Source organism: Amphiura filiformis, chromosome 13 (genome assembly GCF_039555335.1).
Source record: "Amphiura filiformis chromosome 13, Afil_fr2py, whole genome shotgun sequence".
In the NCBI taxonomy this organism is placed as follows: domain Eukaryota; kingdom Metazoa; phylum Echinodermata; class Ophiuroidea; order Amphilepidida; family Amphiuridae; genus Amphiura; species Amphiura filiformis.
Genome location: NC_092640.1, coordinates 6,481,172 through 6,509,037, shown reverse-complemented (window position 1 = coordinate 6,509,037; position 27,866 = coordinate 6,481,172). Strand labels below are relative to the sequence as shown.

General features: G+C 36.9%; 1 long non-coding RNA gene across 1 annotated transcript; it reads left to right on the top strand.

The window, feature by feature from the left end:
- Positions 1-19,538: 19,538 nt before the first annotated feature.
- Positions 19,539-19,854, top strand: LOC140167183 (uncharacterized). The gene is made up of 2 exons (XR_011860983.1): positions 19,539-19,602; positions 19,748-19,854. It is a non-coding gene; the product is annotated as an uncharacterized lncRNA (long non-coding RNA).
- Positions 19,855-27,866: the final 8,012 nt, after the last annotated feature.

Below are 27,866 nucleotides of genomic sequence, written 5' to 3'. Positions count from 1 at the left end.
TAGATAGTTGCGTACCATGTATAGTTAATGGTACCAGTACGTGTCGGGAGGATTTTAACAATAACGAGATCTGGGCGACCAATCACAAGCCAGATCCATTTAAAGATGCATTACATCATGGCCAATTTTAGTAGGCCAGATTTCCGACAATCTCATCCATAGAAGCTCACAGACAGCCGTGTTAAGCATGTAAACCGCAATCCAAAGTCAGTAGTCCACTTGGGAAGCTAACAAACAGAGGGCGTACGGTGACTGAAAAGATCAGTTGTGAAAATCTATCAATTGTGCACACATTAATTAAATCAGAGTTTTAAGCTTAGATGTAATAGCCAGAGTATGCACAATTGGCAAGTGGACTACGGAGACGTCTAGTCGACCCCAAGAAATCCGAATCTGACATTAATTTGACGTTATAACATAATTTTTGCCCAGAAATCCAAGATGGCCCCCATTTGGTAGAGCGTAAAATAATGTGATTTTTGAATGATAGCAGAAGCATAAGTGTGTCATTTCCGCCTTATCTGGGGTTCCTCACCTCACCTCACCTCACCTCACCTCACAGGCTGTGTCACTCACTGTCGGATGTAGCCCTCCTCAAGTAGCTTCCATTTGCTTCTGTTCTGTGCTTCTCTTGCCCAGGTTGTACCCAGATAGGATGTGAGATCATCACGCCATCTTCGTTTTTGTCTTCCCTTCTTCTCTTTCCTGTTCTTGGTTGCCATTCCGTTAACCTCTTTGTCCATCTATTGTCGTCTCTACGAGCTATGTGTCCCGCCCATCTCCACTTTGCCTCCTTGATCCTTTCCATGATATCTTTGACATTTGTTTTGTCCCGGATTTCCACATTTTGTACTTTGTCACGTATGGTGATATGTAGCATTTTCCTCTCCATAGCATGCTGTGCTACCTTGAGTTTTTGTTCTAAAAACTTGGTTGTTGTCCAGGTTTCACAACCATAGGTCATTGTAGGTAGTACACACTGGTTGAAGACTCCCGTCCTCAGTGTCATTGGTAGTCTTTTGTCACATAGGATTTCTTTGTGTCTGCCAAAGCAACTCCAGCCAGCCTTTATTCTTAGCATGACTTCTTCTCTCGTGTTGTCTTCCATCTTTACTGTCTGGCCTAGATACTTATAACTTTCTACATGTTCTATCTGCTCATTCTCTACTTCAATGGACTTGTTTGTCTGGTAATTTGTCATGAATTTGGTCTTCCCCTTGTGTATATTCAGTCCTATCTTCTTACTCTCCTTGTTCAAGCTGTTTAGTTGCACCTTCATATCCTCAACTGATGCAGCTGTTAATGCAACATCGTCTGCAAATCTCAGGTCTGTTAGATAATCTCCGTCAATGTTGACTCCTCTCGGTTTTAGGTCTAAATTCTTGAACACTTCTTCCATGGCGGCTGTGAAGATTTTTGGAGAAATTGTATCGCCCTGTCTTACGCCTCTTTTGATGTGTATTGGTTTGGATACATCATTTTCAAGATGAATAATGGCTGTTGCGTCTGTGTATATGTCCTCCATGATTTGTACATATCCTTCATTTACTCCAATCTTTCTTAAAGCTGTGAATAGGTCTCTGTGCTCTACCAGAGGATGATTTAAGGAAGCCCCATCATGCACTGTAAAAGTGTTATCACTAGAGTTTCAACTGCCACTTTACTTTTCAAATCCCATTGAACTCTGTGCAAAAGATGTTGTTTTAGAATTGCCCGTGTGTCATTATTACTTGGTCGATTTCAGATTTAAAGTGATGTATGCATGAAGGATAATTCACACCTTCTGTAGATAACATAAAATGTGAAATCGACCAACTTTTTGAAGGTGTTTTTATTGTAAATATATCTGTCCAAATTCAAATTTAACCATGCACGTGTGTATGCAGTGGGCGGGCAGTGGTGTCATGTTCACTCACACAGCTGTGCTAACCGCAAGACTTGCAGGGAAGTGCTTAAATCATCCTCTGGTGCTCTACCGAGTCAAAAGCTTTTTCGTAGTCTATATACCCAACGCAAAGCTTTAACTGGTATTCATTTGCCTTTTCTATTAATTGATTTAGTGCATGAAGATGGTCTGTAGTTGAGTAGCCCTCTCTGAATCCAGCTTGTTCTCTTGGTTGATTCTCATCCAGTATTCTTTTGATGCGGTTTTGTATTTTTCTTGTAAAGATTTTGTACGCATGGGACAGTAAGCTTATTGGTCTGTAGTTCTTAATATCTGCTTTGTCGCCCTTCTTGTGAAGCAGTATAACTTTAGCCTCCTTCCAGGTTTTGGGTATCTTTTTCTGATGTAATATGTCATTATACAGTCTGACTAGTTTTATGCTTATCTCTGCACCGCCTACCTTGAAGATCAGTAGCGTAGCCAGCGGGGGGGCAGGGGGGGCAGAGTGCCCCCCTGACAAAAAAATGAAACAAAAAGTGCCCCTCTGAAAAAAATGAAAGAGAAAATCAGGAGGGCAAAGGAAAAGAAAAAGGGCAAGGAGCCCCTTTTCTAGCAAAATTCAGGGCCAAAATAGTGTAAAATACAAAATGTTTCTGCGCTACGCGCGCACATTGTAACAATAAAGCCCTTTTTAGCCGGATAATGGGCGAAAATAGTGTAAAATACCATTTTTTTTTTTTTACGCGCGCACATCACCCCAATAAGGCCCTTTTCGGGAAGCTCGAAGACATACAGTCTCTATGTATTGTATGATGCAACTGCAATTTTTTTCGTCTGTGCCCCCAAAATTTTATTTTGCCCCCCCTGACCAAGAAAGCTGGCTACGCCCCTGTTGAAGATGTCACTGGTTAGGTCGTCAGTGCCTGGAGCTTTGTTGTCTTTCATTTGTTTCACTGCCAATTCCACTTCTCTTACTGCTATATTTGGGAGGTCAGTTTGATCAGTTGATTTACAGTTTGTATCTGTCTTGTCCTGATTTGATATTGAACTGTACAGATCTTGGTAAAATTCTGCACATACGTCTAGAATTTCTTCTCTATCAGTTGTGATGTTGCCATCCTTTTGTCTCATTTTGCTTATTCTGGTTTTCTTGCTGTTCAGTTTTGAAATCTGTTTTAGTCCTTTTCCGCTCATCAGGATGGTTTCAATTTCTTAATTTCTTCTCTTTCTGCTTCTCTGTCGCCTCTTCTTTCTCGCTGTTTTGACAAGCTCAGCATATTCAGTTTTTTGTTGGGGTGTTTTGTCTTCCACTTCACGAAGTTTCTTTCTTTTCGCATCCATATCCTCTATCACTTTGTCCTCCTCAGATGTTTGCTTAGTCTTCCTTTCTCTTTGTGCTATTTCTTCAGCTACCTCTATAACTGTGCTGGATATGAGGTCATACATGGTATCCATATCTGCACTCTCTATATCTAAACATGCAAAACGATTTTTCAATTCAAGTTGGTACTCTTGTCTCCTCTCCCGTAATATGTGGATGTTCAATTTATTTTTCTTTCTGTTTCTTATGATCTGAAGCCTTGCTAGTTTCCTATTGATGCGTATCTTTGCTCTGACCATCCTATGATCACTTCCAATATCTACACTTGTGATGACTCCACAGTCTTCTACAATTCCTCTCTGGCTGCTTAGTATGAAGTCAATTTGGTTTTTAAACTTCCCTCCTGGGCTTTCCCATGTCCAGTATCTATTTTTGTTCTTTTTGAAGTAAGTGTTTGTGATGACTAGTCCTTGTTGTGCAGCAAACTCCAGCAGCATGTCCCCTCTATCGTTTCTCTCTCATATCCCAAACTTTCCCATGATGGACTCCTCTCCGGGTTGGTAACTTCTTATTTTGGCATTGAAGTCTCCCATTACTATAATGTACTCGGCTTCACTTTCTTCTATCGCCTTCCCCAGCAAACACAAAACGTTTTCGACATCATTCGCAAAAGGATATAAAAGGTTGTCAGAAAACGTTTAAATGTCGGGTTATATAAAGGGTATATTAAGGGTATAAAACGTTTTCATAACATTAAAAATCATTTTTTGATAATCTACTGCTCAGCAAACAAAAATGTTTTACAGAAAACGTTTAAATGTCGGGTTATATAAAGGGTATAAAAACGTTTTAATAACATTCCAAAAACATTTTTGAAAACTTGATACAAAACATTCTAAACAGAATGTTATTTTGGGGTTGAAAAATATTTTGCGAAAAATGTTTGCCCAAAATATTTGCAATAACGTTTTAAAAACGTTTTCATGACCTTTTATATAACCCGACATTTAAATGTTATTAAAACGTTTAGAAAAAACATTTTAAGAACATTTCTGTGTTTGCTGGGTGCAAATATTTTAACATAATGTTATTGAAGTGTTAACAAAATATATGGCAAAAAATGTTTGCAAAAATAGTTTACAATAACATTTTTGAAAACATTTTAAAAATATTATTGTAGTGTGTTTTCATACAAAACGTTTTAAAACGTTTTCATGGCCTTTATATAACCCGACATTTTAATGTTATTAAAACGTTTTTATGTAAACCAAAAGCCAAAATATAACTTATTAAAAACGTTTTTAAAACGTTTTTGTGTTTGCTGGGTCGCTATTTCCTCATAAACCTCTTCCACTGCTTCATCATCATACTCGCTGGTGGGGGCATACACCTGAACTATGCGTAGTTGTTTGTTTCCAGTGAGTTGTACTGTGAGAGAAATGACTCGGTTTGAGTGACATTTCATTCCCTTCACAAAGTCTTTGAATTTTGGGTGAATAAGAAACCCAATTCCTTTTGCATCCTTGTTGTCCTCTGTTTTTCCTTGGTTGTATAACCATGCTCCTCCTTGAAGTTCCACTACACCCTCTCCTTCCCTCTTCGTTTCACATAATCCAATTATGTCCCACTTGAAGTTTTGTAGTTCATCCAATAAGGACTCTAGAGATTCATCTGTTTTCAAGGTCCTAGTATTATACGTACAAACGTTGAGTGTTGTTTGTCCATTCTTGTGACCCTTTTCGGTCACACAGTTTCCTTTTGGCTTTGGCTGTGTGACGTCATCCGCAGATGTCACTCTTGGGTCACGATTCATAGGCAATCTGCAGTCACCAGGTCTTTGATGATTGCGCCCATTTTGGCCTTGGGGTTCATGTCCCTTATAATGGGTTTAAACTGCCTTATCTTGGGTTTACATCCCTTATCTAGGGATAAGGCGCCTTATCTGTGGTTTAGACGGTCTTATCCGGGGTTTGCGTTCCTTACCTGTGGTTAAGATCCCTTAACCTTAGCATATCGCAGTCTAAACCCAGATAAGGCATCTAAACCCCAGATAATGCGCCGTTACTCCAGATAAGGGACGTAGACCCCCGATAAAGCAGTCCAAACCCCAAATAAGGCGCCTTAACCCTAAATAAGGAACATAAACCTCAGATAAGGCATCTAAACCCCACATAAGGTGCCTTAACTCTAGATAAGGGTCATTAACTCCAGATAAGGGTCGTAAACCTCAGATAAGGCATCTAAACCCAAGATAAGGCGCCTTAACCCCAGATAAGAGACGTAAACTCAGATATGGCAGTCTAAACCCCAGATAAGGCGCCGTACACCTCAGATAAAGCAGTCCCAACCCCAAATAAGGCGCCTTAACGTCAAAGTAATATCAGATTCGAAATCCTTGTGGTCGACTTATGCAAAAAAGTGTCTTTGTACACGATTTTAGGTCCTCTGGTTCAAAACTAAATTTTTCAAGATGGTGCCGGTCACCATCTTGGATTTCTGGGTGAAAATGATACCGTAATGTCAAACTAATGTCAGAATCGGAATCATTGTACTCGACATATCCGAAAAACTGTCTTTGTGCATGATTATAGGTGCTCTGGTTCAAAACTTTAATTTTCAAAATGGTGGTGGCGGCCATTTTGGATTTTGGCCTCCAGCGAAAAATGCCGGGATTTTCGCGAGGGACATGGGGGCTATTTTTTTTCTAAATGGTCCATAGAAGTCGAATCAATCGTCAAATCTTACTAGCCAGAGAGTGGTCACCAAATTGAGGCAATTTCTAAACCCACTCGATCTTAAAGGATTTTGCAATGCTTATTTATAAAATTGGTTAAAGACCCATTCAGTGATCCCAGCGAAAGTGTAAAAAAAAAAATTGCTTAAAAGTGAAGGATATGTCATTCAAATTGTCAATTGTTATTTTTGAAATGAATAATTTGGCAAAAAACGAAGAAAACAACAGTAATGACGAAGTTGAAGCCCCATTCAAATACATGTAGCTAATGTAGATACTGTCAGTATCTAAATTACAGATTCATGTAAATTCCTTATTTTTGTCTTAAATACGTGGCTTTCGGCTGAACCACTAACAGGCTATGATAACACATTTATGACAATGTTATGACAATGGCAAAGTACCAAAATCTGAATTTTGATGATTTTTACGATCGTCCGGATCAGCAAATCACTGTCCTGGCTATAAAGAAATTTTTCTATGTATAACATATTCGTTTTATGTCAATTTGACACATTTTTTTGAATATATGCTTAGGTGATAAAATAAAACCCGTTCTATGGGCCCGACCGACCCAGCATTTGCGTTTTGGTTTTAGTTTTGTCTTAATTTGCTAAAATCATGTAAAATCAGCCGTTTTGGGACGAAAATTTATTAATTTTTGCTGAACATATTTCGAAAATATATTTGCCAATAATCTTCAGATTTTGGTAATTTTAGCCTCCAGAAAAAAAAAACCTGACCGACAGACCCTACTTGAAAGGTCCATCCGCCCAAAGAACAGCCTGGTTTGTTTGTTTGTAGGATCACTTTTGAAAGTCAATTCATGCAGATTCTTGCCACATTTATATTCATGAGTGCCCCGCCCCCTGGACACATTATGTAAATGTCTGATATCGCTGTAATCCATTGGCACTCTTGATGAGTGACATTTAATTGATGTCATGAGTTCACATCCACATACGAAAAACTAATTCAGTCATACTTGGTCGCTTCATTTTGATATAAGTTACATGCTCCCATGGGCGTCAATCCAGGGGGGGCATTCATTTCATTCGGCTGCGAAGCAGGCGACTACAAATTTTCTCCGAGTACCACGATTTGAAGCCAAAGTGGTAATGGCATTTGGCAGTAAAAGTTGTCGAAGTCCCCCAACAGTTTTTGAACATAAGACAAGTAGGATGTTCTTTGCCTTCCAGGTCTTTTTACCATGTAATGGAGTGTAGAGAGCATATCTTCTGCAGGTCAGCCACTTTTTGACAATCCAGGCCGAATACCCCCCCCCCTACATTTCAAGCCGGATTGGCGCCAATGCATGCTCCCCTTACCGCCCCTCGATTGCAAAAGGCTGCTTAGGTCACTGGTAGTAATCATCTTTTAATTTTTTTCACAGGAGTACCAGTGGCTATCGTTTTGGTTGTGGGCATAACAGATATCAACCACTATCGCAACACAAAACAGTACACAGATTCCTTGGAAAAGAATAATCTTTGATTGTTTTTGGTAAAAATAGATCAATTTGTTACCATCTCTGTAGAGTCACAAAAAGATTTTCCTATGCTAAATTATCCAACTGGCATTAGCGGTCTTATCAGCATTTATACAATCATTCCAGTCTGCTCCATAACCCATAATGCACTACGCTCTCTCCATGTTAAAAGTTATTATATTTTCACATGGCTTTAATTGTAATTTAATATCATTCGTGTATTTTTGGGGTATTTTAATCTTTGTATATCCTACCCGTTTAAAGCATGATTTAATATTGATGTTAATCGATATAATAATAATTATGATTATGATGATTGTTATAAATAATGCTTTCAATTCTTTACAGTTGCTTCATTCGCATCGACTACGCTTTTTACTTCACCCACGTGCTGCTTTTAGGACTGACCCTAGTCTGCAACATGTATGTCTTTGTGCATTATGATGTACCGGACTACTTATGGGAGGCCCAACATTGCAAATCGTGACAAACAGAAGGAGATGAAGAAGAGCGTTAGCAGAGCTTTTATGCTAACTTGTCTCCTTGGATTGACGTGGATATTTGGTCTCTTTTCCCTCATCCACCAGGATTCAGCTGTTTTCTTTCAGGTTCTTTTCTGTATATTTAGTTCTCTTCAAGGGTCTGTTATCTTTGTTATGTACTGTGTGATTAAAAAAGATGTTCAAATGATCGTGAAATCATGGTTTTCTTACCAAGACAGGCCCATTACCGTACAAGCACCTGGTTTCTAAAGTAGGAACACATAGTAATTTTAAGAGTTGCATGCAATGAAGCTGAATTAAGTAGACTCATCTGAGCTGTAAAATCTCATTATTTTTTATGAATTTTTAAGTCTTTTATCATTAAATTAAAGCTTTTTAAAGCTTTAATTTAATGATAAAAGACTTAAAAATTCATAAAATATTGTGTCCACAAGTCAATTCAACTAAAAAAGACATTTTTTTGAAACATGTTAAACTATTTGACATTTATTTTTCTGTCAAACCAAAGGTTTTTTATTTGGAGACCTTTTGAGAATTTGATTGCTTGTTTTATAGTTATTACTTCATTGATTCAAAGGATTTTCAATATCAGATTAAGCACAACCCAAAAACGTAGTTGTGCATTCTAAACCTTTTGGCAATCATTATTTGGCATGATTGCACTTTGTAGTTACAAAAAAAACCCAGTTCGTTCAAGTTTTTGTCAGTTTCCCATGAACAAATTCGGCATGCAAAATAGTGTCATTTTTAGTTGAATTGACTTGTGGACACAATCGTCAATTAGGGGCCGGAATGTTAATGCCAAATTTGAGCTTTCACTATTCATTTTGTGGTAATACTGCCCTCCGGCGTTCAGAAAGTTTTGCATTTTGTTTTGACTGTCAATCTATCGATATTCAGGTTTGTTTTGACATTGATCGAGGTATTGTCCCTTCGGTGTTAAATTTGGCATGCTGAGTTACTGGATCTGACACAAGTTTTAACCGTTTTCTACCGTATTATGGACATGTCTTGTAATTATGAACCAAGAATACACTACAGTATACAAGAAAGTCGAGAAGCTTCAGAGTGAGTTATTTTAAGTAGGCGGTAAGAAAAGGAGTGTAAATCGGTGGATTTTGGTAACTATCTACAGCATCAATTACGCATCAGTCTGTGGAGCCCATTCGCTACTTGCACGGTTCCGCCATTATGCACTATGTGCGGGAGAGCCTCGAACTGGCAGCATACATGAATGGGAATTGAACTAGTCATAACGTTCTGTGTAAGGTTACATAATTCTTCCTTTCATGTATGCTGCCAGTTCGAGGCTCTCCCGCACATAGTGCATAATGGCGGAACCGTGCAAGTAGCGAATGGGCATCTACATTCTAAGTATATTAAAATATACGATTTGGGGTCAAATTTCAATTTGGTTATTCTTTGCCAAATATTATTAAATATTATTAGTAACAATTATTGTCTGGAAAGTTTTTTGGTCAAACTGAGTTAAAATGCAAGAAAACTCACTATCTTTAAGCCGCTTATATTGTGGTAATCTATGGGGGATTTAAAGTTGTAATTATGACTTTAGTTCAAACTTGCTCTGTTGTCCTAAACACACAATGAATTTGGCTGAATCCATTGAATTAGGTGTAAGTTGGGACATGTGTAAACAATGCAAATATGCCAAAAAAATTGGTTTGAAAAAAATTGACTAAACTCATCGTACATTTTATTTTCACATTTTAATCACAATATGTATCAAAAATCTCCCTAAGGTTGTCAAGAATTGCAAAATTAATCTTTATGCCGATGACACTGCCATTTTCTTTGCTAGTACAAACATTGATGAATACCCAGCAAACACAAAAACGTTTTAAAAACGTTTTGTATAAGTTATATTTTGGCTTTTGGTTTATTTAAAAACGTTTTAATAACACTAAAATGTCGGGTTATATAAAGGTCATGAAAACGTTTAAAAACATTTTGTATGAAAACACACTACAACAATATTTTTAAAATATTTTCAAAATGTTATTGTAAACTATTTTTGCAAACATTTTTGCCAAATATTTTGTCAACACTTAAATAATATTATGTTAAAATATTTGCGCCCAGCAAACACAGAAATGTTCTTTAAATGTTTTTTCAAAACGTTTTAATAACATTTAAATGTTGGGTTATATAAAGGTCATGAAAACGTTTTAAAACGTTTTGTATGAACACACTACAACAATATTTTTAAAATATTTTCAAAATGTTATTGTAAACTTTTTTGGCAAACATTTTTGCCAAATGTTTTGTCAACACTTAAATAACATTATGTTAAAATACTTGCACCCAGCAAACACAGAAATGTCCTTTAAACGTTTTTTTTTAAAACGTTTTAATAACATTTAAATGTCTGGTTATATAAAGGTCATGAAAACGTTTTTAAAACGTTATTGCAAATATTTTGGTCAAACATGTTTCGCAAAATATTTTTTCAACCCCAAAATAACATTCTGTTTAAAATGTTTTGTATCAAGTGTTTAAAAATGTTTTTGGAATGTTATTAAAACGTTTTTATACCCTTTATATAACCCGACATTAAAATAAACGTTTTCTGTAAAACATGTTGTGTTTGCTGGGCAGTAGATTATCAAGAAATATTTTTAATGTTATGAAAACGTTTTATAACCTTAATATACCCTTTATATAACCCGACATTTAAACGTTTTCTGACAACCTTTTTATACCCTTTTGCGAATCATGTCGAAAACGTTTTGTGTTTGCTGGGTAAATAGTGTTCTCAATTCTGATATGCAAAGTGCTAAATGGCTTCACCAAGTACCACATTTTAAGTATCTTGGCATTATGTTTGACCAGCGTTTAACTTGAGAGCACCAAATTGATAAAATAATAATTGGTCTTTTTTACCGTATCAGATAGTTTTGAACTGTTGACACCCTGAAGTTGTTGTATACATCCGTTGTTTTACCTAAAGTTGATTATTGTAATCTTATTTGGTCAAATGCGGGCGGGCCTAATTCTCCTGAACAGGTTGGATCGCCATTAAAAACGTCTTGGTAGAGCAATCATTGGCATCCCAATGCGCACTCCAACTCATTTTGTTTTTGATTCCCTACACTGGGAAACTTTTTTAATCGTCGTAAATATCATACGTGTCTTCATGTTTTTAAACGTCTTGGAGGTAGTACCCCCAACCTGTGCAATATTTGATGCTTATAGTAATTACACTCGCAGATCATCAATCTCTGGGAATTCGGTTAATATTAATAAGATGCACACTGAGACTGGCAAAATAACTTTCCTATTCAGGGAATGATCAAATCATCAAAAATCCCCTACCTGTCAACACAATGTCTTCAACAACATATATAGTAACTTGCAATAATCTCTCTAAATTTTCCTGTTTAGCTACCGGTTACGCCTGGTGGTGCATATGGGCTTTCTGGACAATCACGGATTTGGGTGCGGGCTGGGAGTCCCCTCCAGTGGACTGGAGGTCCAACCTGCAATTGAGGAGGCTTTTCTGTCTGTGCGTGATTTCTATTTTCATGGCAAGGGAACGTATGTGCACCGCTGGGCAAGTCCTTGCGGTATTTGGGCATTATGCACTTTCTTAATTATCATGACTATTTGGGGGTAATATTAAACATTTTCTTCTCTTTTATGCAGCTTTTTGTAAAAATAATAATTTTATGTTATTTTAATTTCTCGAGCTAGTATGTGTATAAATTATATGGTATTAATAATAAGCCTTTTATGTATATTTCAAATACATATTTGTTGTTTATCCGTGTTGTATCTTGGGCAGCAAGGGAGAACAGTGCTGGTCACTGATTGCATTTCCCATCAGGTTAAAGAATAAATAAATAAAATAAAACATTATGGCTTTAATGACCACTAATTTTGGACAAAAATGTGTCTGAACGCTATCAAATGAGACGGATGTATTCACATGGGTGGGTCTGTTTATTTTTAAAGTTAATATACTAAAGGGTGGGACAAGTGATCTCCCAAGTGACTTGTTATGTCTGGAGTGAGACATGGGAGTGGTACATGGGTTTTGACTCCACTCTAGACAGAGTGGTACTAGGCAATAAAATCACCAAGTATGGTACAAGCATTAGTTGTCATGGAAGATAGGTAAATACCTATACCTTGTGTTAAAACAGAAACCCTTAGACTAAGGGAGCGATCGTTATTTATGGCAGGGGGGGTGGGTAAATTTAGGGGGGGGGACACGAAATTTTTTGTGGTCCTGAGGGGGAACCTGAAATTTTAGTTGAACCAGGCGGGGGATTGTTAAATTTTAAATGGAGAAAATTGGGAAAACAAGGGGGAACGCGAACATTTTGAGCGGACGCGAGGGGGGAACGCGAAATGTTTTGTCGATATTTTGGCCAAAACACCCATTCCCCCCCTGCCGTAAATAACGATCGGTCCCTAACATTATGCTAAACAAAAATACACCTACTACCGATTGTCACGACCAATTGGGCCTCATATAAACATAAGTCGCATCACATACGGTCCTATTCAAGATTTTTGACTTTTTTGAGAAAATTGATGTGTATGTTTTGGATCTCTTCAAAAGTGATCGCTTTGTGTTAGTGCGCTACTACCGAGACTTCCGTGGGAAATCTTTGTCTACCTCAGAGATAGCTTATTGTTATCCTGACATGAACTTAACAACGCTAAGCCCGTCTGAACAAAGCTGTTGATAGGGAAATGGATGTAATAAAATAGGAGTAAATATTGACATGAAAAGAGAACTCAATAGCCTAATTAGCATAATTAGCCTGTTTTTTCATGATTTCTCCGGAAATACATCGATCAAGTATGATCAAGTATACATCGATCAAGTTGATCAAGAATATGTTGGTATGTACAAAAGCCTTTACCCGTTAGCTTTAATAAACCGAAACAATTATTTCAATGGGCTCATCACTTTTGAAGATATGCCTTTTAAAGAAATGTATCCGTTTTTCACTCTGTCCACGGAGGAGGTTTGGCTACTTCGAAGATTGAAAAGTGCATATACCATGCATGAATATAAAACATTCCTCAATGATAACTTTATAAAACAACAACTTCATTTTAGGGAATGGGCTTTACCGGTGGGCTTATGGGTTATGGATTTTGTTAAGTGTCATTAATTTGGGCGAAATTGATGTGGGATGGGACTTCTTTTGCTATACTTGCAATTACTTATGTTTTTCTCGGTCATTTTATGCCTGTTTGTTTTATTATGTTTGTTACTTAATTGTTTCTTGCTTTTTTTATTGACAACATAAGTCATTGCTCTTTTTGGAATAAAAGGTAGCTCTGAAAAGGGCTGTTTAATTTGTCTTTAGTTCATTTGAAGTGAGTTTACTGTGCTGTTCTGGCCTCTACCTGGTTGCCTCCTTGACGAATACAGGTTTCAGCCCTAGTCCTCATTGCATCAATTGCGTTGCGTACCAACCTTGTGCGCCGTGCGAAATAGCAGTAATACGTTTGCAAAGATCTTGGATTTTGCCCAGGGGCGTAACCAGACCTGACCTTCCGGGAGGGCAAGATTGTAAAATTTCCCGAAAAAAAAAAAAAAATCGTAGTATTTATGTGCGAGCGGCTTGCCGCGAAGCATTAAACTGGTGGGGTCCAGGGGCCCGCCTTAGGGCCCCTGGTGGGGTCCAGGGGCAAAGCCCCGGCGGGGGTCAAGGAGGCGGAGCCCCCTGAAGCTCCTGGTTTGTGGCATATTAGAAGCTAAAAAATCAGTGTTTCAGAGAACAAATTTCACAATGAAAGTAGTAGGACCCTATAGATCTTCTTCCCTCTTTCTTTCCCTTTTCTCTTCCCCCTTCCCCTTTTCTCTTCTCCCTTCCTTTTTTCTTCCCTCTTTTTTCTTTTCTTCTTTCCCCTTTTTCTTCCCTCTTTTTTCTTCTTTCCCTTTCTCTTCCCTCTTTTTCTCTCCTTCTCCCCTTTTCCCCTTCCCAATTTTTTGCTCTTCTTCCCAGTTTTTTTGTGCCCGGGGGGGGCAGCTTGCCCCCCCCGGCCATCCCACTGGTTACGCCACTGATTGCCACAAATGAAGAAATCAAGTGGTGTGAGGTCTGGTGATCTTGCAGGCCATTCCACAGCATGTCACATGCCAACTACTCTGCTATCCGTGGACAGAGTGAAAAACGGGTACTTATCTTTAAAAAGGGCATATCTTCAAAGTTGTGAGCCGATTGAAATAATTGTTTTGGTTTATCAAAGCTAACAATTAAAGGTTTCTTTACATACCAAAATATATTTGATCAACTTTTCAGAAATAGGCGAAAAAGAGGGCGCAAAGAGGGGCCTCTTTTTGTTGGGACACCCTGTATTATATGATACCAAAAACTCATCAACGATGAAAAAAATGGGGGATGATGCTGTCGATCGGGTTACGGACCTTTAAGGCTGCCATGTCCACGTGTCTATAGTACTGTATAATGGTAACGTATACGTAACATGTTTAAGCATAGGACTATTAATTTTTTTCACACATTTCCATCTAATTTTATTTTAAGAAGGAGATTGGTATGGAGTGGGCAGCCTCCTCTGTGAGAAGTCTTGGGATTGGATGAGGGAGGATGTATTTCACACCTGCCAAACCCAAGTCACCAATTTTGAAAACTGGACGTTGAATGTACACTCTCATGTATATTGATTGGCAAAATTTTACAATATGTCAGCGCTCAAATCGGACACAATAGAGCAAAAAACCCTGCAGTGCGCTGACCCACACGATATGCCTTACAGAGGTGGGAAATATCTTTCTTTAGCAAACTATATTAGTTTGAAACGCTAAAAATGAATAGCGGAAAAAGCTCGCGGCCGAAGTTAAGGCCTTTAAAAATCAAAAATCTTAATTTTTTAATGTATATCCAAGCACTGTGCTTTTAACTGACATTTCTGAAGGAAAAAAAACTATTGCTTTATATTTGACCGAGAAAATAAATTTCATAGCAAAAAGGTGTATCTCTGAATTGTGCCTATTTCAACATGTATCGATCGACTTTTAGCGCGACTATGCATAACAAAAGAAGTTGTGACTAAAGTCCTGCCTGAATAACCAATACTTTAAGGTCTATTGCCATTTCGTCTAATTCCCGTTTAGTCTATATTCAATTGGTCTATTACCAGAAAGACTAATTGCCACTAATAACCGGTATGTCTACTAACCATATAGTCTAATAACCATTTGGTCTAATATTCTTTAATAACCATTTGGTCTAATAACCGTTTGGTCTAATAATCGTTATGTCTAATACTCGTATGGTCTAATAACCAGTTAGTCTAATACCATTTTGTCTATTTATTAATAAACTAAATGCTTGTAAGACTAAATGGTTTGTATACCAAATGGGTACTAGACCATATGGCTATTAGACCTATTGGTTATAGACCAAATGGGTATTAGACTAAATGGTTGTTAGACTAAATGGTTGTTAGACTAAATGGTTTTAGACTTATTGATTATTAGACTAAATGGTTATCGGACCAAATGGTTATCGGACCAAATGGTTATCGGACCAAATGGTTAAAGGACCAAATGATTATTGGACGTAGTGGTTATAGACCTAATGGGTTTAGACGAAATGGATGTAGACGAACTGGATATTAGCCCAAATCGTATTAGACCAAATGGCAAATCCCCACTTTAATTACTCTCATCAGGGTTTGAATAAACAAATCATATCTACCCAATTCACCCCAAATACGGTCTCTAGAAGTTGTTTTTGGCATTTATTTATTTATTTATTTATTTATTTATTTATTCATTTAAACTTTCTTTAGGCATGGTAGCCCCCTCAATAACAAAGCACTGATTTCCATGGAGGCCCTGCAAGTACATAACATGATTGAAACATAACATAATTAAAACAAAACATAATTAATACAATACAGCAAATGTGAGATGCAGATTACAATGATAATATAAATTAAAACTAATTTACATGACATCACCATGTACAGTGATAACAACATTTTACAATAATATTATTTCAAGGCAGTGCGCTGACCCACACGATATGCCTTACAGAGGTGGGAAATATCTTTCTTTAGCAAACTATATTAGTTTGAAACGCTAAAAATGAATAGCGGAAAAAGCTCGCGGCCGAAGTTAAGGCCTTTAAAAATCAAAAATCTTAATTTTTTAATGTATATCCAAGCACTGTGCTTTTAACTGACATTTCTGAAGGAAAAAAAAACTATTGCTTTATATTTGACCGAGAAAATAAATTTCATAGCAAAAAGGTGTATCTCTGAATTGTGCCTATTTCAACATGTATCGATCGACCTTTAGCGCGACTATGCATAACAAAAGAAGTTGTGACTAAAGTCCTGCCTGAATAACCAATACTTTAAGGTCTATTGCCATTTCGTCTAATTCCCGTTTAGTCTATATTCAATTGGTCTATTACCAGAAAGACTAATTGCCACTAATAACCGGTATGTCTACTAACCATATAGTCTAATAACCATTTGGTCTAATATTTCTTTAATAACCATTTGGTCTAATAACCGTTTGGTCTAATAATCGTTATGTCTAATACTCGTATGGTCTAATAACCAGTTAGTCTAATACCATTTTGTCTATTTATTAATAAACTAAATGCTTGTAAGACTAAATGGTTTGTATACCAAATGGGTACTAGACCATATGGCTATTAGACCTATTGGTTATAGACCAAATGGGTATTAGACTAAATGGTTGTTAGACTAAATGGTTTTAGACTTATTGATTATTAGACTAAATGGTTATCGGACCAAATGGTTATCGGACCAAATGGTTAAAGGACCAAATGGTTAAAGGACCAAATGATTATTGGACGTAGTGGTTATAGACCTAATGGGTTTAGACGAAATGGATGTAGACGAACTGGATATTAGCCCAAATCGTATTAGACCAAATGGCAAATCCCCACTTTAATTACTCTCATCAGGGTTTGAATAAACAAATCATATCTACCCAATTCACCCCAAATACGGTCTCTAGAAGTTGTTTTTGGCATTTATTTATTTATTTATTTATTTATTTATTTATTTAAGCTTTCTTTAGGCATGGTAGCCCCCTCAATAACAAAGCACTGATTTCCATGGAGGCCCTGCAAGTACATAACATGATTGAAACATAACATAATTAAAACAAAACATAATTAATACAATACAGCAAATGTGAGATGCAGATTACAATGATAATATAAATTAAAACTAATTTACATGACATCACCATGTACAGTGATAACAACATTTTACAATAATATTATTTCAAGGCAGTGCGCTGACCCACACGATATGCCTTACAGAGGTGGGAAATATCTTTCTTTAGCAAACTATATTAGTTTGAAACGCTAAAAATGAATAGCGGAAAAAGCTCGCGGCCGAAGTTAAGGCCTTTAAAAATCAAAGATCTTTAATTTTTTAATGTATATCCAAGCACTGTGCTTTTAACTGACATTTCTGAAGGAAAAAAAACTATTGCTTTATATATGACCGAGAAAATAAATTTCATAGCAAAAAGGTGTATCTCTGAATTGTGCCTATTTCAACATGTATCGATCGACTTTTAGCGCGACTATGCATAACAAAAGAAGTTGTGACTAAAGTCCTGCCTGAATAACCAATACTTTAAGGTCTATTGCCATTTCGTCTAATTCCCGTTTAGTCTATATTCAATTGGTCTATTACCAGAAAGACTAATTGCCACTAATAACCGGTATGTCTACTAACCATATAGAACAAAATTTTTTTTCATATTAGACTTTAAAAATCTATTTTTTTTTCAATTGAGCACAATCTGGCAGTTGATGTTGTTGTTGCAAACTGTGCGCGCAGTAATAAAACAATAATTTGTTTTAAATATTTTGTTTTTCTGATGACTTGCAGTTAATGTAAGATTTCTATTTGTGTGGCTATAGTGTAAATGATGATGATGACGACGACGATGATGATGATGATGATGATGATGATGATGATGATGATGATGGTGATGATGATGATGGTGTAGATGATGATGATGATGATGATTATGATGATGGTGTTGTTGTTGTTGTTGTTGTTGTTGTTGTTGATGATGATGATGATGATGATGATGATGATGATGATGATGATGATGATGATGATGAGTCGTGATGGTGACGATGATGGCAGTGATGAAGGATTTAATTTAGTAATAAATTTTCAACCCCCCTCCCGCACCCACCCAGTCAATGTTGTTTTGATACTGAGACAGGAACGGACAATTGGTCTTGTATTGGCTCCAACATTGCTTTGGGGGGGGGGGGTTGCAAGCAATATGAAACATTAATGTTTGCCTCTCATGTTACTTGCAATGTTTAAACAAAGAGCACGTTTCTATGGTATCAGTCACGCAGAGAAGATGTAACCTGTTTACTTCTCATGTATATGTTTTTGCTTAACACGTGTGCTATGACGTGACCCAAAAAATACATCATCTCCAAATAAACAGTTCAGTGACCTCGAGGCCTCCATTCAACAAGAAAGTTAACCTGTTGTTATAGAAGATCATGCATTTATACCAAATACACTCAGAGGTCAATATATGAGTGCACAAACATTATAGGGTCAACAAACTGTGTCTTTATAATCCGAACAACATGTGACATATTTTTTAAAGGCCAAATCGACTTTTACAATGTTTATTGAAGAGATAACATATGCATAATCTCAGTTTGCGAGTAGATAAGAGGTCAAATTTTTCCATGTTAAAATAGAATTACATGCTAGGCATGTTTGTTCCTCTTTTCGTTTGTGTATTAATCATCATCATCATCATCATCATCATCATCATCATCATCATCGTCGTCAACGTCATCATTATCATCTTTGATTTAATTTGTTCATCATCATCATTATCATCATCATCATCATCATCATCATCATCATCATCATCATCATCATCATCATCGTCGTCGTCATCGTCATCATTATCATCATCATCATCGTCGTCGTCGTCATCACCATCATATCATCATCATTACCGGACTACTAGCCACAAACCCATACCAAGGAAAATAAAATATCAATTTTGCTGCAAGCCCTCAGAGAAAATTAATATACAAATATTTAAAATCATGTTTTATTACAACGTATCTAATAGTAATAGGAATTTACACACAACCATGACAACTGCTAAATTAAGCTGAAATGAAGAAAATATAGACTATAAAAAAGTCTATAATGAAAATAAATGTTGTTACCGGTACCCATTTAAACACCTGGGTGGAGAGGAGTAATCGAGATAAAGTGCCTTACTAAAGGGCACAACACGATGGCGTCGCCGGGGCTCGAACCCGCAACCTTCTGATTATGAGTCAGTGCCCGTTCCGCTAGGCCACCGTGCTCCCTGGGTATCGCTATAAAATATGTCATAAAAACAAAACGGTAAATTCCTTGATTTTTTCACACAGGGTCACTAATGGATATATCATTTATAAAATATTTTATAACCTAAAAGGTTCAATAAAAATGGATTCCTTTCTCTATTGCACTTTTTTGACTTACCCTGTAGGGTCTTTTTGGTATCATAGAAACGCTACCTGCCTATTTATATCTAATTTGTTTTATTATAATTTTTATTATCTCACTATTACATTGCAGACCATATTAATGAACCCTACCAAGAAATACGTCACCCCTGAACAGGTAATATTATTATGATACTGTTGTTGTTGTTGTTGTTGTTGAGGTTGTTGTTGTTGTTGTTGTTGTTGTCGTCGTCGTCGGCGTCGTCGTTGTTGTTGTTAAGCATTAACTTTAATCACATTATTTTCTTTATTTCCCACCGAAGATTGGAGAAAACGTAAGTTTCCTGTGTTCTCGTGCTGCTGATAATACCACCTGTGCTGTACTTCTCATTGACGGGGGAATTTCCGTTTAAGAAAAAACAAAGAAAAAGACAGTCTTTGCCAGACCATTGTGATTATTGGATAAGACAATGGGCCATATTTCGCTTCGGAGTCCAGGTTGTTTCCATTTGGGAACAATCACATCGCAATTAAACGTCTTTATTGCTAAGGCCGCTGCACGATATCTGTAGCCTACTACGCTAATTACCCACGTCATTTTTTGTAATATTGCGAACAAAGTACAAAATTTGGTTCAAGCATGCTTTTAAACATATTCATTCACCAATCTTTGCACAAGAACAAATGATAATGATGCAAATTAAAGGGAATAAACCGAAATAAGTGGTGAATACTCAACTGATGCATGCTTGAACCACATTTTATTCTTTGTTATCAAAATTACAAAAGCGTAGTAGACTGACGATATGCTATGTACAATATTGACATCGGGTTGATCAAGTCTGACTAAGTCATAGGTTGATATGTGATATGTTCGGCAGATAACAAGGGCCAGCATTTCAAGATTCACGGCTGGCTTACTTAGCTAATTGTCATCTATATGTTTGAATATTTATTCATTATTTGTTCATTAATTGCTAATCAATGGAAAGCGCGACGCTAAGTTCTCTTGTTCGAGAACGCTTGATGTACAAATCAATTATGCAATGGATGGCATGGAATGGGTATGCAATGAAGCAAACTGCAACTTTTGAAATTACATCTTTTTTTTGTGTGTCTTTATTTCTTAAACGATTTCAACGAATGAGGTCTTAAATCCGAGCTAAAACAAGCACATATTGGGTGTTAGTCCAATTATGACATATCTGTCTTTGTTTAGGATATACAAGGGGTGAACAGAACTGGTACCTTAATTATTTTATGTACTTTTAGTAATATGAACCTTTGTTATATAAAGCTTAGTTTATTATGGTGAACTGTTCTGTTTTACAACATCCCTCCTGCTATGCCTGCATACTACAATAATGTACAAGCAGAGTGAACATTTAAAATAACTATACGCAATCTTAAGGGGTGGGCTATGAACGTTTGGACAGTAATTTTTGAGGGACATGAGAGCACATGAAGGGGGGCCACGTTGAATTTCAATGTATAATTTAATTAAAAATATTAACAGCAAATGTGAAAAGATATTGCTGTCTTATCTATGTTAATGGTCAAGTGAAACTATGAAGTACCGTGTAAACTGTTTCATGGAAATGAACTAATCATTTTGGACACTCTGTAGACACGTTAACTTATTTACACTTACGCCTAATTACTAATATTATAAACTGCACAACACTATTTTTTGAGATCGTTCAAAGAGCTTTGCGTTTTTGCAATTAGACAATAATCATTAGAGGAGCAAATTCATAAAGTATCTCAGGCCATTGGCACTTTATGGGCGATGCATGGCAAATAAATCTGATGATTAAATTGATCAATTGTAAACCAATTGCTGAAACTTTTTTGTTTGAAAAATAATATTGTCATTGTATTTATTGACCACTCAATGCCAGAAGTGGGTAAGTGACATAGCTGTCATGTGTAGATGAGTACAATATACTGCCAAATGTTACAGGGCAGCTAATTGCACCCACTTCTGGCACACTGAGCAGTTGATATTAATTTTAATCAAATTTATATTTAAAAACAAATTTGCCCAAACTAACTATTTGGTTAAAATTTTGCATAAAGCAATTTAAGTTTAAATAAATGTCATGTAGCAGATCAAAGTGACTAGATTTTCATTAAATAAAAAATTGTCTGTAATTTAGACATGAGCAGATAACGAACAAATTCACATATCTAAGCTACAATTCATTTTAACTGCATTTATTACAATAGGTGAGATCCCAAGTAAGTTATTTTATTTATACAGTGGGGTAGCGACAGAGGGGCAGAGGGGGTACGTGCCCTGGGCGCCACCTTAGGGGGCCGAATTGACCAATTGGCCCTCAGAGCGATGAAAGTCACAATTTCGCGCGCATTTCAGCAGAAATTCCCATTTCAAAGATCAATTTTAGACCGTAATTCACTGAACTTCATTATAACCAGAATAACTTAATAGTATTGTGCACATTTTCTCGCGCTCCGCGATTAATTGTTTCAAGAATTGGGCGGGCCGGGCTAGCATTATGTATATTCGGTCCCGGGAGCCACAACCCCTAGCTACGCCACTGTATTTATACGATATACACGTGCAACAGGGATTGTATACATGCGTACTTTATTTTATACAGGATTATGGGCATTCTACTGTATTTTTACGGCAATACACCGCATATGCTAATTACGCGGTGGAATACTATTAAAATCGTCGTTATTATGGTAGAATGCTGGCAACTTAGTTGCCAGGTGTTCTACCTTAAAAATGACGGTCAACTATTTACAGTGCACACTTAAGGCTACATGCTCTTTTTGGTTGAAATTTTTGGCGGGAAATAATCCCGCACAAATATAAAGTAATCTTTTCCCACAACTAAATATCATAGTCAGGAAATTAATCATGCATCTGGTAGCTTAGTTCATAACTTTCATATACTTTAGTTGCAATTATCCCAGAAAATTCTTGATTTGTTTTTACAGAGTCTTGAATTGACGAGGTTTATGATCAAAAAACGTCACTCGGTGTATTTTGAAATTCGAGGCCATAACTCTTCTCAAATTAGCCCCAAATCATAATTTATTATATACACGTGTAGCAAACCCCAATGGGAATAATTGGACGTTGTTTGCGGAGCCTAAATTTGATTTGATTTCACAATATTTCTAGTGTGAGAATTTTGACCTGTCAATCCCTTTTCGGATTTCGCATCCGAATTCATTAAAATGTGATATATTGAATTAATAATGAGTACGCTTACCTTTCTGCAACACTTCCCGGTACCATTGCGCATCTGGTGACAGCCAATATTTTGGCTTAAAACAGTCCCTTCCTATCATTTTTGAACAAAATATTCCTCGAAATTACGTACGTGACACGTATATATTGGGACAGCGAGGAAATGAAGAGAGCCATTTACGGTGGGGTAGGCTATTGGAAGCTATTATGGTACCAAGCATGTCAACCAGATGCATACATAAGGGCGGTATATTCAAATGCTATTGTCTGGATCATTGAGACAGTATCGATCGCGCAAGTAGGCTTATACACGTAGAGGTGTGTTGTCGCTCCCCTGGTTTTGACATAAATTACAAGGACGTCTTGAATGACCCAGCGTTTTTATTATATTTATTAGAAAATTAATCGTCGTTTATTACGAGTCTAGCCTTGATCAAGGCTTCCTCCTTACTTTTTCTCTATTCATGCTCTTCATAGGACCCATGTATAATCAGTGGTAGAACTAGGCCTATCATATACCATTGTATACTTCACTCTCTAAAATTTTTAGTCAGGTCAGATTTTTTGTGTAGGACGAAAGCCTTGACGGGTTTGTAATTGGATTAAATCTGGCCCTACACAAATGAATGGGAGAGCAAATAATCTGCAACACAGATCTGAAGAAACCAATCACAGGCTTCCCTGTTTAAGTCACTGCTATTTGGGAATCATAACTTTAAAAAAGGACCAACTTTGAATTTCATTTTAAAAAATTTAATGCTTTTGTTATGAAATGTTCAACTAGGAAGAATTATATCACATTCTTTGGAAATCAAGCTTAACCATCGCAAATGAAGTGACATTATTTGTATAAATAATATATATTTCTTTTTACATTTTGTGTATAATTTGCAGTACAAACCTACTAAAATAAATGGACTTTTCCAGATTTTGAAAAATAACTGAAAGCCTCCCATGGTGTAATATGTAATCAATTACCAACTCTACAAGTCCTTGGTGCTGGCAACATGAGCTAGGGAGGAAGTGTGCCTTGTGGGGTGGGCAAGGCGTGGTTGGCATTTTGCTCAAACACTACCCCTGCAGTGCACACGGCCGTTTTTAACGTCCACTTTTATCGAAAACAACGAAAACTGAGGGGGTAAACTATTAGTCTCGTATATACGTTTGTGGCGTGTCAGACGCCTACACAGCGAATGCCCACTGTTACTGATGAGTACGTTGAAGATATGGACCACACGTAATACATATTACGCTTTAAGCTTACTGAAAGTTAAGTTTTTAAGCTTACTGAAAGTTAAGTTTTTAGCTTCCTTAAAATCCCATTAGATCATGGTTATATAATAGTTAAAGTGTCCAATACCTTCAATTTAACAATAATTTTATCTCTGAGTTAAAGCAATTAATGTAAGTTTAATTGAATCTATTCCAAAGTGAAAGTCCGATTCTTGAAGACCCGGTCAGTCAGTGGCCCGAATGTAGACGGGTGGAAAAATTCGGTCTTTTTTTCACCAAAACATAAACTGTGACGGTGAATCTGAACATACCGGTACGCTATTTTAGCCTATTTAACATCGTAAATAAGTACGACACAGCAAAATGTACAATTTAGTCCAGATTTTAGGCCCCGTAAAAAATAAGTTACGTAGCTGGTTAAAATAGACTAAAACTTATCATGTATTGTTGCGTACATAATTGGTCTTTCGTAGGAGCTTAATGATGACATCGGAACATACCGGTATGTTATTTCAGTATCGTAAAGTACTACGGAATTTTATCGGGAATTTTGGCCCGTAGAGCATTTAGTTACGTAGCTGGTTGAAGCAATCCAAAACTCATCGCGTAGCGTTACATTTGTAACACGGACCAAATTGGTCCTTCGAAAGAGTGCGATGATGATATCGGAACACACCGATACACTATTTCAGCATCGCAAAGAACTACGGGCAACATGGAAATCTAGAATTTATCGAGATTTTAGGCCCCGCAGAAAATGTTGTAACGTGGCTGGTAAAAACAAGCGAAAACTCTTTGCGTATTGTCACGTAACTTACGCATGTGACAAAACCAATATTGGTCTTTCGTAAGAACTTGATGTTGAAATCGGAATATACCGGTATGTTATTTTAGCATTACTACGGAACCCGGTAAATTACTACGGAACCCGTAAATTACTACGGAACCCGTAAATTGCTACGGAACCCGTAAATTGCTACGGAACCTGTAAATGACTACGGAACCCGTAAATTGCTACGGAACCCGTAAATTGCTATGGAACTCGTAAATTGCTACGGAACCCGTAAATTGCTACGGAACCCGTAAACTGCTACGGAACCCGTAAACTGCTACGGAACCCGTAAACTGCTACGGAACCCGTAAACTGCTACGGAACCCGTAAACTGCTACGGAACCCGTAAACTGCTACGGAACCCGTAAACTATTACGGAACGCGTAAACTGCTACGGAACCCGTAAATTGCTACGGAACCCGTAAATAGCTACGGAACACGTAAATTGCTACGGAACCCGTAAATTGCTACGGAACCCGGTACATAAAATTATATGTAATGTAGAATTTTATCGGAAATTTTGGCCCTTAGAGCATTTATTTAGTTACGTAGCTGGTTGAAACAAGCTAAAACTCATCGCGTAGCGTTACATTTGTAAATCGGACCAAATTGGTTCTTCGGAAGAGTGCGACGATGATATCAGAACATACCGATACACTATCTCACACGAACCAAATTAATGCTTCGTAAGGGTTTGACAACAAAATCGCAACTCACAATGATTTCAGTCGGCGCACACACACTACATGTTATACTTTTGGGTTTCTATGTAGAGTTTACATGTACATGTACTGTACTGTAGTACAGTATAGTGGCTATAGTGCGTGTATTATCAGTACATGTCATATAATTTCTGCAAAGTATATGGACTTTGACACTGTTATGCTCGCACAAATTATTATCATTAGCATCTGTTTTACTTGTAAATAAAGCGAGGATGATTATTAACTGTTTTTATGTTCCAATATTCTGACTAAAATACCCTATACCGTACGGTATGATTCGCATTTTGTGCAGTGAATTTAGTGATGGTGTACGGACATAATTTGTCTATTATCAAGCATCTAAGGAGTGTGAACGGTAACTCTTGGATAGCATTTTTATCTAAAGCTTCTGGTTTACTTGAAAAAATTAATAAAATATAATTGGGAGTGTTTTTGTGGGTATATTCTAGTGATCAAAATGGGCTATTTTCAACTTCGAAAGGACATTTCGTCGCCATTATCGGCGACCGATTACATTCGGTAACTATGTAGGGTTGGGCGGTATGGGAATTTTGAGTAAACAGTACCGCTATACTTTTGTGTGCTAATTGGTATCGGTAGTTTTAAATTATAACTCTTTGTATCGCCCAACACCACTTAAACCAAATAAGACTCCTTAAGTCAAAACTGAGGGCGCTCTAGATAAAAGTGGACATCACGCATAGGCGGCGAACGGCCGTGTGCACAGTATGCCTGGAGTGATAAGAAAGTCCACTATCTGGCCTCAACAATTCAAATGTCAAATAAATTTTTACAAAGTTATGATGGTAAATAATTATTTCGAAAGAATAACTTTTGAAACAGACATTTTTGGAAGATGTGGCAAAGCTTCCATGAATTTTACATTCACTAACTATGGACGCCAAAGGACTTGAAGCAAGTCTATTACGAGTCCTAAGAGTCATACCAGTTCAATTCATCAAAATTAATTTATATTATTAATAAATGAAAAACAAGCAAACAAGTAGAGTCCAATGTCTTACTATGACTGTATTACTACCAACATCTGCTTTTAATACACTAGAAACGTGTTGATATGTATATCTTTGAAAATCGTCAGCCATTAACCACAGGTACCGCCGTGGCACAGTGGCATCGTTCACTGTTCAGCATATTGTATCGGCAGTGGTTCGAACCCTGGTGTAAATTTTAGTATTTTTTATTCTTTTTACTAATACGCTGTGCCGTTTTTCAAACGCGCCCCTGAATGAAATTCATGGGCAAGTACCCTTAATTACGAATATTATAAACTACACAACACCATTATTTGCGATTGTTCAATATAATTATACAATAATCATGAAGTAGCTCGGGCCATTGGACACTAGCTCTCCAGACACATTAACTTATTTACACTGTAAAATATTACCGTTATTTTACGCGCGAATTTATTCCAATTTTGCACCATAGTTCAACAGTTTAGCTTCAACATGGCGAAATTTCGCACGCACTTGTACCATGAACTTATTCTGTCACTAAAACGTGCTGCATTCACTATACTTCAAGATTTTTTTCCAACCACATCCTACCCCGCAACCCCCCTCCCACCCCAACCATGTTAAACAAAATTTACGCCACTGGTCACGAAGGAGAACAAAGACTAACATCTGATCTCATCACCAGAGTGCGAAACACTTTCAATTGAGTGGGCTCCAGCCTCCAGGTCTTATGTCTACTTCAATATAGCATGCTTTTGATTTTGATTAAGAACCAAGTTTAATATGTTGCTTAACATTTATTTAATTTCAGTGCTTCCCAACTATTATGGTTGCCAAAAACAAATATATTGGTAGATAAGAACCCCTACATGCATACAGCCTGTCTCAAACAAAAATATGCAAGTGAAAAGCGCCCTCTTTGGCAATTAAAAAATACCGTTTTGACAAGAATACCGTTGTGACAAGATGCTTACATCAACGTCAAGGGGGGAGTCTTAGCTCTCAAATGCCGTTTGTTTTGTTCAATTTACTTGTTTTAATCTCGAGATATGTGTAGCTAACAACGAAAGAGTAAAATCACAATTGTGCCACTTTTACTATAGGGAAGAGGACTGTACATGGAAATCAAGGACAGCTGATGTTGATGCACCTAATACACTCCCCCTTCGGGTCTCGTGCATTAGACGCATGAACATCAGCACGCGTGCATTATTTTGTCTAATTTCTCTCTCAACAAGTAATATGCGTTCATTAACCTATAAGTGTGCAATATTTGTTTGTCTTTTAACATTATCTTGAGTGACAAAGAAAACAGTACTTACCATGATAAAATCATTGACATGCACATGTGTTTAATTTTACAGCAGAATGTGAAATATTAATATATCTGTTAATCTGTTTAAGTGGGAAAAGAGAATCATTATACCTATATCATGATAAAACAGCAAA